Source organism: Pteropus medius, unplaced genomic scaffold (genome assembly GCF_902729225.1).
Source record: "Pteropus medius unplaced genomic scaffold, Ma_sr-lr_union100, whole genome shotgun sequence".
Classification (NCBI taxonomy): Eukaryota; Metazoa; Chordata; class Mammalia; order Chiroptera; family Pteropodidae; genus Pteropus; species Pteropus medius.
In genome coordinates this window covers 14,056,818-14,070,329 of record NW_024349803.1, presented here as the reverse complement: position 1 = coordinate 14,070,329, position 13,512 = coordinate 14,056,818, and the positions used below count along the sequence as shown (strand labels likewise).

Below are 13,512 nucleotides of genomic sequence, written 5' to 3'. Positions count from 1 at the left end.
ACACAAATAGATTGAAAATGAAAGAAAGGAAAAAGATATTCCATGAAAGTAACAAACAAAAGGGAGCAGCAGTGGCTGTACTATTAAATAAAATGGACTTTAAATTTTAAGCTGTTATAAGAGACAAAAAAAAGACATTATATATTAATAAAATGTTCAACACAGCAAGAAGATATAACAATTATAACATTCATACAACTAATAATAGACCAGAAAAATATGTGAAGCAAAAACTGATAGAATTGAAGGGAGAAATACAAGTTCTGCCATAATAGTTTGAGACTTCAATACTACAATCTCAATGATAGCTAGAACAACCAAACAGAAGATATGTAAGGAAATAGAGGACTTACTACACAATAAACCAGCTGGACCTAACACGCCATAACAGAACACTCTACCCAGAAACAACGAATACCCAATCTTCTCAAGTGCACATGGGACATTCTCCAGGATAGATCATATGTCAGGTCAGAAATTAAGTCTCAATAGATTTTAAAAGATACATATATTATACAAAGTATCTTCTTTGACCATAATGGGATCAAATTAGAAATCACTCACAAAAGGAAACTGAAATATTCACAAACTTGTGAAAATTAACAACACATTCTCAAACAACCAATGGATCAAAGAGGAAATCATATGGGAAATTAGGAAAAAATTAGAGATGAATGAAAATGAAACATACCAAAACTTATAGGATAGTGCAAAAGGGGTGAAGGAAGAGATTTATGAGCTATAAATGTTTACATTAAAATAACAAGATCTCAAATGAACAACCTAACTTTACAATTTAAAAACTAGAATTAAAAAAAAAACAACCCTGAATCCAAAGCTAACAGAAGGAAATAAGATTATAGCAGAGATAAGGGAAATATAGAATAGAGAAAATCAACAAAACCAAAAGTTCGTTCTTTAAGATCAACAAAATCGACAAACCTTTAGCTAGATGGACTAAGGGGAAAAAAAGAGAGAAGACTCAAATCCCTAAAATCAGAATGAAAGTGAGGACACTACTACTAATTCTACAGACATAAAAAGGATTATAAGGGAATATTATGAACTGTATGCTCATCAATTGGATCAACTAGATGAAGGGGACAGATTTCTAGAATCACAAAACCTACCATGACTAAATCATGAAGAGATAGAAAATATGAATAGACCTATTACCAAAGAGACTGATAATAATCAAAGATTTCCCCACAAAGAAAATCCCTGGACCTGATGGCATCATTGGAAGACTAAAGAACACTTCATAATTCATTCTACGAGACAAGCATTACACCCTGATACCAAAGCCAGACAAAAACACAACAAGAAAACTATAGACTACTATTCCTCATGAGTGCAAAAAAATACCAGCAAATTGATATCAGCAGTACACTAAATAGGTTATATATCATGACTAAGTGGGATTTATTCCTGGAATACAAGGATAGTTCAACACACAAAATCATATCAATGTAATACACCACATTAACAGAATGAAGGGAAAAAAACATGATCATCTCAACTGATACAGAAAAAGCATTTGACAAAATTCAACAACCTTTCATGATAAAAACCTCAACGAATTAGGAATCGGAAACTACTCCCACATAATAAAAGCCGTGTATGAAAAACCTACAGAGAACATCATACTCAATGGTGAAAGACTGAAGCTTTTCCTCTAAAATGAGAAAGAAGACAAGGATGTCTGCTTTCACTTCTACTCAACATAGTACTAAAAGCTGTAGTCAGAGAAAATAGGCAAGAACAAGAAAAAAAGGCATCCAAATTGGAAAGGAAGAAGTAAAATTATGTCTGCAGATGATATGATCTTATATATAAAAAACCTTAACAATTAACACAAACATACACCCACTCCTAGTAAAATAAATTACACTATATATTAATAAAATGTAGGATACAAAGTCAACACAAAATTCAGAAGCATTTGTATACACGAATAATGAACAATCTGAAAAGGAAATTACAAAAACAATTCCATGTAACAGCGTCAAAAAGAATAAAATACTTATGAATTAACCAAGGAGGTGAAGACCTGTACAAGGAAAACTACATAATATTGTTGGAGGAAATTAAAGACACAAATAAATGAAGACATATTTCATTTTGTGAATCAAAAGAATTATTGCTAAAATATCAATACTACACAAAGTGATCTACAGATGAAATGCAATCCCTATCAAAATTGCAATGCTTTTTGCAGAAATAGAAAAACCCATCCTAAGATTCATATAGAATCTCAGTGGACCCCAAAATGGCTAAAAATACTTTGAAAAAGAAGAACGAAGCTGGAAGACTCACACTTTGATTTCAAAACTTGCTACAAAGCTACAGTCAACAATACAGTGTGGCATAAAGACAGACATATAGCCCAAAGGAATAGAATAGAGATCCCAGAAATAAACAATTACATATATGGTTAAATGATTTTTGACAAGGGTGCCAAGACCATTCAATAGGGGAAAGGATAGTCTTTTCAACAAATGGCGCTGGGTAAACTGGACATCTACATGCAAAAACATGAAGTTGGACTCTAACCTAACATCATATAGAAAACTTAACTCCAAATGGATCGAAGAAAAAAAATGGATATTAGACCTAAATTTAAGACCTAAAACTACAAAACTTTAGAAGAAAATAGGAGAAAAGCATCATAACATTGGATTTGGCAATGATTTCATGGATATGACACTAAAGGCAAAAGCTACAAATGAAAAAAAGACAAATTGAACATCACAAATTTTTTTTTAAATTTGTGCATTGAAAGACAATGTCAACAGAGTAAAAAAAAGGCAACCAACAGAATGGGGTAAAATATTTACAAATTATACATTTGATAAGGCATCAATATCCAGAATATATAAAGAACTCCTAAAACTCAACACCACAAAAAAAAACTGAACTGAAACAACAAATGAACAGAGGACTTTTCTGTCCATTTCTCCAAAAAAATATACAAATGGCCAATAAGCACATGAAAAGCTGCTCAACATCACTACTCATTAGGGAAATAAAAATCAAAACTACAATGAGATACCATCTCACACTCATTAAGATGGCTACTATCAAAAAAAAAAAAAACCAACAAAAAAAACAGAAAATAACAAGTGTTGGCAAAGATGTGGAGAAATTAGAACCCTTGTCTATTGTTGGTGGGAATGAAAAATGGTATAGTTGCTGTGGAAAACATGATGGAAGTTCCTCAAAAAACTAAACATAGAATTACCATATTATATAGCAATTCTACTCCTGGGTACACATACACAAAAAACCTGAAAGCAGTGCCTTGAAAATATATTTTTACACACATGTTCATAGTAGCAATATTCACAACAGTCAAGAGGTGGAAGTAATCCAAGTGTCTATGTACAGATGAATGGACAATCAAATGTCGTATATGCATACAATGGAATATTAGTCTTAAAAAGGAAGGAAATTCTGACACATGATACAATAAGGATGAACTTTGAGGACATTATGCTAAGTGAAATAAACCAGTGACGAAAAGATAAATATTGTATGACTCTACTTATATGAGGTACCTAGAATAGTCAAATTCAGAAACAGAAAGAATGTTGGTTCCCAGATACTGGGAGAAAGGGGCAATGTGAGTTAGTGTTTAATGGGTATAGAGTTTAAGTTTTACATAATGATGGATGATGGTGAAGGTTACACAAATTATTAATGTATTTAAAACCTCTGACCTGTACACTTAAATATGGTTAAGATGTTAAATTTTGTATTTTATCACAATAAAAGGGAAAAAATAACTCAAAATGGATTAAAGGTTTAAATGTAAGAACTAAAACTTTAAAACTCAAAGAAAATATAGGAGTAAATCTTAGTGAACTTGGATTAGGTAATGCTGGGAAATTATTTCTTTTTTCTGGAAGCATCTTATTGAATATCATTCAGTGCAGTGAAAAGGTCAATTTGGTAACAGGACATAAAAATATTGTATTTTTGACTACTTGAAGCATCTGCTTTCCACCCTTTCCTGCCTACCTTTTCAGTATCTGATGTCAGTCTTGGCTCCCTGCCTTAAGCCTACTTTCTACTACTTCAATCTGCTCAAGTGGTAAAGGTCAAGATCGCTTAGTTCACACTGAAGAAATGTGTGTTATACCTTGGCTGGAACACTTACACTTAGCCAGGAAAACTTACACTTAGCTAGTCCAAAAGACTTAATTAAAACATGAGCAAGGTGGGTGCAAAAGTATGTTTGGACATAGGTCTTCTAGGGCATGATCTCTTGATTCACACTTAAAGGGTAAAACCAGCTGTGTTATTTCACATCTTTTCTAAAGTTAACCATACTTGCCCAACACACAAATGTTTCCTGTCAAAAGAGTTTTAATAAAAGCCCTGCTCCTATGGCCAGCCTTTCCTGATCTCTCAGGTTGGTGCACACGTCCTGCTCTGGCCTCCCATAGCTCCTGCACTGTAGCCCTCTCCTCAGGGCACCGCTGAAGTCTACCTTGGAGGGCAGAAGAGAATATTTCCCATTTCTCCTTTTACTCCCAAGGCCAGGCACATATTAGATCTACAATGATTGTTTAGTGAGTGAACACTTTTACGCTTTGGGAATGAATAAGAAATTTTTTTTTATAGTTCTTGATCTTAGAATTCTGTCTAGACCTTTCTTTGTTTCACTCTACTCTGGTGCCTGTTCACTACTAGACATCCTGCAGGTACTGCACAACACCTGGTCTTGGAAGTTGATTATATAAAACAAGGAGTATTGGCTTCCACTGACATACATGGGTTTATGAGGCTGATGAGAAAGTTTATACATTTTCACTGTGGAGTGGGAACCTTCCTTGTTTCATCATAACATAACATTCCTTGGCAGCATTTCTTTTAGGAAATAAATCTTAGGAAAATTTCGTGGTTTACATGCAGTCATTTTCTAAAAGATGAACACATCTAGGTTGAAGAGAATGCCCACAGACAGCACTGGGATGATGAGCAAATACTAAAAGTTTCTAAACTGTAATTCATTTTGAGTTTTGGCTGTAACATTCTCCTGGGTTATTAATAGGGTAACAAAGTTCACACCTTGTGGGGGAAAAAAACAGATCACGAAGACCTAATATGTTGCAATTCTCAGTCAGGAACTTCCGACTTCTCCTTAACATTCCCAGTGAAATAATGAACAATGTAAATGCCTAAGTAGGCAAAGAGCTTCAAGGCAGAGGACACCTCCAGCCTAAAATGAAATGTACCACATCCTCCTTTTATTTTTACTTCAAAGGACAATGAAATAGTAAGTGCAGTGAAATGTCAATGGCAAAGAGTTAACTCCTCTTTGTGCTGCAACTTGAATCACAGAGAGAAGAATCAATAGAAGGCTGATCTTTAAAGTGCTTACACTTCAAACAAAAGATTATAACCTTATAATGCCCATGTGCCAAGTTCTTAAATAATTACTTCTCTTGATGACCAGTAAGTCCAGCTCTTCTTTATTAGTATAAATAAAGTCAATGAAGGAATCAATGCTGAACATTATAAGTCAACCTCATTTATATCAGAATTGATTAACCAACTTTTTAATTTTCTAGTTAATATGTTAAAAAAAAAAAAAGAAAAGAAAAGAAACTATAGCCCTGAATTTCCTGGCACAAAAACAAAGATAACTACCACTACTCACAAAGATAACCAAAGTTAACCACCACTACTCACAATTACATAAAACAATGAGGTTTAAGAGTAACGTGGTTCACAAACTGTTCATAAGCAAATTAACCTGCTGCAAACAACAAATAGCTTTTGCCCCAACTGAATTTACCCAGCATACTCAACTATAAATTCCTATGAAGAAATAATTTGCTAGGTGCTAAGCATAGAAGACACTACATTGAATTCCTTCAAATACACACTAGGTGTCTAAATCCGCTGCTATTTTACCAACTTCTCTAAAAACAAGTGCCTATGACAAGGAGGCTTCCCTCCTGAAACACAGCAAATGAGAAGACCTTCAATATCACAGACTTGTTTTCTTTAGGACACTTATACTTACCATGCTAATGGCTCCCTGCAGCTTTATTTACATTTCCCTCAGGAACCATCCAGACCAGAGAGTCCAACCCAAACAGCCAGAGGTTGGTTGGGGGAACTCGACAGGCATTTGCTTTTAAACTGCCAGTGCAGATTCCATTCACCAAAACCAGACAGAGCTGTTTAAAGATGCCCTTTCTATGACCCTGCTCTACTGAAGGTCAAGTACACTATCACTCCCTGTAACTAAGGAAGCAAAACTGACATATTCCTGCTGTTTTGCCAGCTGCTAAAGCAGTGTGTCTAACACTATGAATAATTGCTTCTAGGGAAGATGTACTTTGCTTTACCAAGTTCTCCCTTCACCTAGATTGCTTCCTTTGCTAAATGCAATTTCCCTTCCCCTTAAAGGCCACCTTTCCTGAACTGAGAGCTCACGTGAATGTTACCATGGAGTCCAACAAACTCAAAACAGTTTTAAAACTATAAGGAGTAGAGGAGGGAAGGTTTGAAGAATTCAGAAATACCACATTCTGCATACAGCATTTCATATACTTCACAGTATATTAAGCCAATATTTTTAAAGATAAAAGGTCTTTGCAAGTTCATTCATTCAAACAAAAGTCTGCATTCTATACAAAAACACCCACAAGAATAACAGCACCGGGCTCATTTAACAAACATTTGACTACATCCACCTGCATGTGAACACAGTCAGAGTTCTAGCCTCTGCATTCTGGTAAGAAGATGAACATAGGTAGGTAGTGCAAAGACAGTGCTGTAACAGGCCATGGAATAGCTTCAGGTCTAAGACTCACCCTTCCCAGAAGACCTCAGAGGAAAGCCAGCTCCTGAGGCCACAGTGAGTTAGTGGTGAGGCTGAAACTAATATTCAGATTCTCTGACTTTGAGCCATCAGCACCAGCCACTAAGTCAACCTATAGCCTCCTGTTTGACACGGAGACTCACCACCTAAACAAACAACTGATGTGAAGGGAATACTGGTCAATCACCAAAAAAACCAAATGAAAACCTAGGGAAAGAGTAAGAAGAAAGAGTTATTATGGATGTTTACTTTTACATAGGGCTGCAGGGTGTGGCTGAGAGGAAAGAAGTTTAAAAAGTTCACACTGCTATAAATGATGAATTTCCACTCCACAAGTTTGTATGTATACTAACGTAAAACAACCATTTTCAAATTCTACCACAAACCTAAGCACTCCAAACCAAATGGGCAGGGAGTCACTTCTCCTTTTTTAAAAGGGAGATTAAATTCTCTATCTCAACTATTTAAAGTGCTAAGAAGTCAAAAAAGAAAAAAAAAAGGAAAGAAGAATGTGAATGAGAAGCTGAGACTGAAAATAAGCACACTTCTCTCATCTCAGCTTTGAAAAGGACAGTGAAATTTCCAGTACACTTATGGAAATTCAACAGTTATCATTCACTGACAAGACGCCTTTGTGCTCAGTTTCCTAAATATACCGATAAAAAATTTGTCATGTTTTTGTGCCCTATTGGCAATAAAGATGACGTTTCTCTGTTCTCTCTCAAAAAAAAAAAAAAAAAAAAAAAAAAAAAAAAAAGCTAAGCATAATACTCTATTCACTAGCTAGGTACAGGCAATAAATGATATATAAAAGGAAATTAATCCAACTAAGCAAAAAGCTCTAAGGTCCAACTGTTGAGGCCAAAAAGTTTGCTCCTGTCATCATAAAAATTTGTTCACACCATCTGACCTGGTAATTCTACTTCTGGGAATCCACCTGACACAAATTATCTTAAATACACAAATGGCTTTATTAGAGTGTGGTCTAAAATTATTTTTCTAGAGAATATAGGAATTCTTTTTCTCAGAGGTCCTTGGAGGGCAGGGGGTCAATCAGATATACCTGCTTGAGACTGCACTGACAGTAGGAGCCCCATGTATGGAGTCACAACTTCACCAGAACAGCGCTTCAGTAAGATCCGGGTGTAGTTCCTAGCTACCAAAGCTACTTATCCAGCCCTCCTAGTAAGTCTATCAAGTTATCTATCCATCGTCTGTCCGTCTGTCCACCCATCCATCCTTCTTTCCTCACATATATTTTAACTCAATGATTTTTTTAAGAATCACATTTTTGTTTAAATCAGAAACAGTTGGTTTGCTATTAGGTGCCTTAACTGGCAAAGCATCTATTTATCAGTGCTAATTTATAATGGAGAAGAGTCAGAAGCAACTTAAATGTCTCACACTAGGAGAAGGGTTAGTAAATTATACTATGCTCCCTTGATACAAAGGTTATGTAGCTATGAAAAATAATGGTTATGCAGGCTATGTAGTAACTTGTGGAAAAGATAATTACATTTATTCTGTGAAATAGTCTGTGAAATCACAAAATACTAAATTGTATACACACTATTACAATAGAATGACATCCCTGTAAAAAAAAAGACCAAAAAAGAATGTTTATTCATTTAATAAAGAAATCTTAATATTGAGTGCTTACTATATTCCAGGCACTGTTCTAGACAGTGGAACACAACAGTGAATAAAAAGAAAGTTCCTGCCTTCCAACAATTTATATTCTAGTGTGATATATAACAAGTATATAGGTTTGTTAGACAGTGATAAGCATTACAGAGAAAAATAAGAATGAGGAGGATTAAACAGTAACAGGTAGACGTTACTGTTTATGAAAATGGTAGTTATTTTAAATAAGGAAGTGATAAGGTAATTAAATTATAGTGACAGATGTATTAAAGTGGTGGAACTGTGGCTTTCTTCTCCTTTTCAAATTTTCCAGAATATTATATCACTTTTATAATCAATTTAAAAAAAGTGTTTCCAAAACAAAGTTATCCTTTAAATTCAGCAAATATTGCTACAATTTGGTATTGAGTGATCTTATTTTCCAACCCAAATCTAAAATAATGGGTGCTCTTCATATTTCTTTTCCTCATTTTTAAAAGAAAATCTCCTCTTCCACCCATTCAAGAAAAAAGAAATAAAATTCTACAGTGAAAAATAATTTCACTGAGATAAAATTCTACAGTGAAAAATAATTTCTCAGTCTCCTTGCCCTCCTTGCCTATTAAGAGAACTGCTACTGATGATACTTTAAAACTAGATCCTGTTTTTGCAACTACATATCCGAACCGATTCATCCAGGAAGGGGGCTAATTAATAGAAACACATTACACTTAGAATGCCAGCTCCTGTTTGGGTGGCTTTGGACAAGTCCCTTAATTTTTCTAAGCCTCTGTTTACTCACTTGTAAATTTGAGGTTAATATCTCTTACCTCACATGATGTTGTGAGGATTAAATACGGCAGTAAATATAAAGTATAATGGATTATATAAAGAGAGCATTCCTATTACAATTTCCTTGAGGAAATCAAGTGAAGTGCTAAACCTATGACCCTGAGTAAGATGTGATCTCCTCTTATAGTAGAGGTTTAGTTTTTAGTTTTGGGTTGTTTTTTTTTTAAATTTATTATATATTTCAGGTATACAGTACATTGATAAGACATTTATATGGTTTATGAAGTGATCCCCCTGATTACTCTAGCACCTATCTGGCTCTACACATAACCACTACAATATATCTCCATGACTATTTTGTAACTACTAATTTGTACTTCATCCCTTCTCCTTTTTCATTCAGCCCCCCACAAACCTCCTCCCCTCTGGCAATCACCAATTAGTCCCCTGTATCTGTTGAGTCTGTTTTCACTTAGTTTGTTCCTTTTGTTCCTTAGATTAGTTACGTGTTTTTTTGGGGGGAGCGGGGCGGGGTGGACAAAATGATTTCATTTATAATTCTGTATTTCTTGAGGCCAATAGAAGAATGTCTCCAAAGTCTATTTAAAGTACCAGATACTAAAGGTATGTACCTCAAATGCAGTGAGATTTTAAGAAAGGTGTGTTTTCTGTAATAATCATTACTATTCTGTCCCAAGACATACCATAGGAAATTATTTGGGTGCAATGCTTATACATATGGTACAGCTCTTCTACAAATATATACTTCCTCATTTTCTCATTTTTGACAATTCCTCTTGTCAACTCTTTTTCTCTTAACATAAGTCTAGTCTTACTTATACTAACACTATTTTTATTCCAGTTCCACTGTTTATATTTCATCTATAAAATAAAACAGCTTCACTTTATTACTTTAGAGTCACAGCTTATCTAATTATGTACAGCCATATGACTTCTCCATTATATCTTCTCTGATAGCTGTGTCTGAGCATTTACGTGAAATACATATTACTTTATAATAAATTGCTTTCATTTCTCCTGCATATAGTTATTGTACCATCTTGATTTTTTGACATTATCTGTGTTTAATGGTTATATTTCCTATGAAAATCATTTTGGTATAAAGGGTCATTAAAAAACACTGCAATAAAAAGGGGACACTGGTTTGGAAGGTACTGAAAACCCTTAGAAGGAAGGGTCACACAGTATGTACTTAATAAATGCTTGCTGAATACAACTGAGCTAATCAATGGCCCAGCTAACCTCTTGCATATAAAGTTATATGACTGTTAAAAAACTGTTAGTTTTTTTTAAAGCAAAAACTTAAAGATAAAATTCAACCCAGAAAGCTTTTTATTAGCAACTTTACTTCTAGAGAAATAAAGCTACATGTGAGCCCAAAGGGGTATCATACACAGAGATGTTTGTCACAAATTATTTGTGCTCAAGAAAATTTGGAAACAACTTAAATGTACTTCTATAGTGGACTGGCTAAATAAATATAGCTCTAATCTATGTAATACTATATTACAGTAAAAAGAATTATATGTATATCAATATATCTGGGACAAAATAAAAAAAGCGATTTGTAGACTATTGTATCTAGTGTGATTCCACTAATGTTAAATTTAAAAACCTATATAATTCTACAGTTACATATACATGAACATAAATATTTAGGAAGTCTGCAAGATAAACACACTCAACTAAAACTAAACAAACAAACAAACAAAAGAATTATAAATGTAAAACCTAGAGCTATAAAACTGAAGAAAACACAGGAGAAAATCTTTGTGACTTGGTTAGGTAAAGATTTTTAGATATGACATCAAAAGCATGATTCATAAAATAAAAAATTGATAAATTAGAATTCATCAAAATAAAAAAAATCTGTTTTTCAAGAGATACGGTTAAGATAATGAAAAGATAAGCCATAGACTGGAAGAAAATATTTGGAAACCAATAGATGATAATGGACATGTATCGAGAATACATAAAGAACCCTCAAAATTTAATAACAAGAAAGCAAACAACTCAACTTAAAAAAACAGGCAAAGGATTTAACAGACATGTCACCAAAGATGATACATGGATGGCAAATAAGTATGTGTAAAGACGCTCAACGTCATTAATCATTAGAGAAATGCAAATTAAAACCACAATGAAGAACCAGTACACATCTACCAGAATGCCTAACATTAAAAAGACTGACCATACCAAGTGTTGGCAAGGACACAGAGCAACTGTGGCCTTGTACACTGCTGGTAGAAATATAAAATGGTACAACTACTTTGCTGAAAAACAATCTGTCGGTTTCTTAAAAATTACCATGCGACCTAGTAAGTCCATTCCAGCTATCTACCCAAGAGAAGTAAAAGCATATGTTCTCACCAACACTTTTACGTAATGTTCATAGCACCTTTAGTTGTAATAGTAAAAAAATGAAAGCAACCCAAGTGTCCATCAATAGGTAAATAGGTAAAAAAGAAAATGTATATCAATACACTGGATATATCATAAAAAGGAATGAACTACTGATATATACAATAACATGGATAAGTCTCCAAATAATTATGCTGAATGGAAGAAGCAAGACTGAAAAGGGTACACTTGTATAATTCTTTTCATTGTAAATTCTAGAAAATGTAAAATAATCTAAAATGATAGGAAGATTAACCATTGATGTCTAGAGCTGTACTCAGAAAACAATATATGTAGCCCAGTGCTTATATTAGAAAAGAAAAACTGACAAATCAACGAGCTAAGAGCCATCTTAAGGATTTATAAAAACACCAAGATAAGTGTCAAAAAAGTAGAAGTAGTAAAGACAGAAATTAACTGAAGATAAAACTCTCTCGTGAAACCAATAAAAGAAAAAAAAGAGATGACAATATTAGGAATGAAGAGGGGCTATAGCTTGAGATGCTTCAAATATTTAAAATATAGTTACTCTGAACTTATGCCAATAAATTTAAAAATTTGAAAACAAATTCTTACAAAAAAGTGTAACATTAAAGCAGTCAATTATAAATAAAAAATCTGAATAGTCTTTTAACCATTAAAGAAATTAAATCAGTAGTTAAAAATCTTTCCAAGCCCTAATAGTTTTACTGGTGAGTTCTACAAGCATTCATGGACCAAATAATTCCAATTTTACACAAATTATTACAGAAAGTAGAAAAGGAAGGAACCTCCTCCGAATTATTTTTATAAGACTAGTATAATTTTTCTTATAAACATAAGAAAATTAAGTCAATCTTACTCATGAACACAGATGGACAATTCTTAAAATGATAGCAAGAGTGTATGTGTGTGTGTGTAACGATTAAGTTGAGATTAACCCCTGAACAAGATGGGCTTAACATTACGAAATCAAATTCACATTTACTGATTAAAAGAGAAATTATAAGATCATCTCAATAGAGGCCAAAAAAAGTGTTTGATAAAATCCAATATCTGCTGAATATAATTTTTCTGTCTTTAATTTGATAAAGAATAAAAGCTCATATAAAATCATGCCTAATAATAAATTATTGAAAGTATTCCTTTCAAGATGAGGAAAGCCACAGCTTTAAAATAAACAGTAAAAATACTGGCAACAAGGTATCTACCCCTCAGACAAGAAACTGAAGACTTCTTACCCAGAAAAACTGAATGGTCCTGTAAAAGAAACCAATACATAGTGAATTCTGGGGCATTCTCTAAACAAAATGTGTGGGTGCCTATATAATCACCCCAAAGTAAAATCAAACTAAACTAGTTGAAAAGCCTAACTCAACTGCAAAAAAACTTTTTGTTTATTTTTGTTTTCAGTTTTAAGTGCTTCATTCTTAAATGTGAACCCACAAGGACCATTAGCCTTTTGATGAAAGCTTCCATATGAAAGGAACTTAAACAAAAGGATAACACAGCAACTATGTACGAAGCGGAGGAAAACTAAAAAGAGCAAGAGAAAAAGAACCCCGTAATTAACAATCTCACAGAAATAGAACAAGCTATTTTATCCATAAGACAAGGAAAAGTTGTCATATGGTTCCATCCTATTCTCCCACCGCCCCAAAGCCGGTCACAGCAGCAGCTTTGGCGGCGGAAGGAGCGCAGCGGCCCAACTCAGCTTCAACAAGGCTCCCAGCCCCTGCCCCGTGCCACCACGACGCCCCAGTGAAGGTCAGCTCCGCAGAAGGAGAAGGGGGAGGAGGAACCCAAGAGATCTGCGACGTTGTCCATTAAACATGCTCCTGTAAAAGTGGAAATGAAGT

At 34.0% G+C, this 13,512-nt stretch overlaps 1 protein-coding gene across 2 annotated transcripts in view; it reads right to left on the bottom strand.

Annotated features, from left to right (window-relative positions):
* Window positions 1–13,512, bottom strand: part of NR2C2 (nuclear receptor subfamily 2 group C member 2) — a 76,743-nt gene that overhangs the window by 40,016 nt on the left and 23,215 nt on the right. The window lies entirely within an intron of this gene.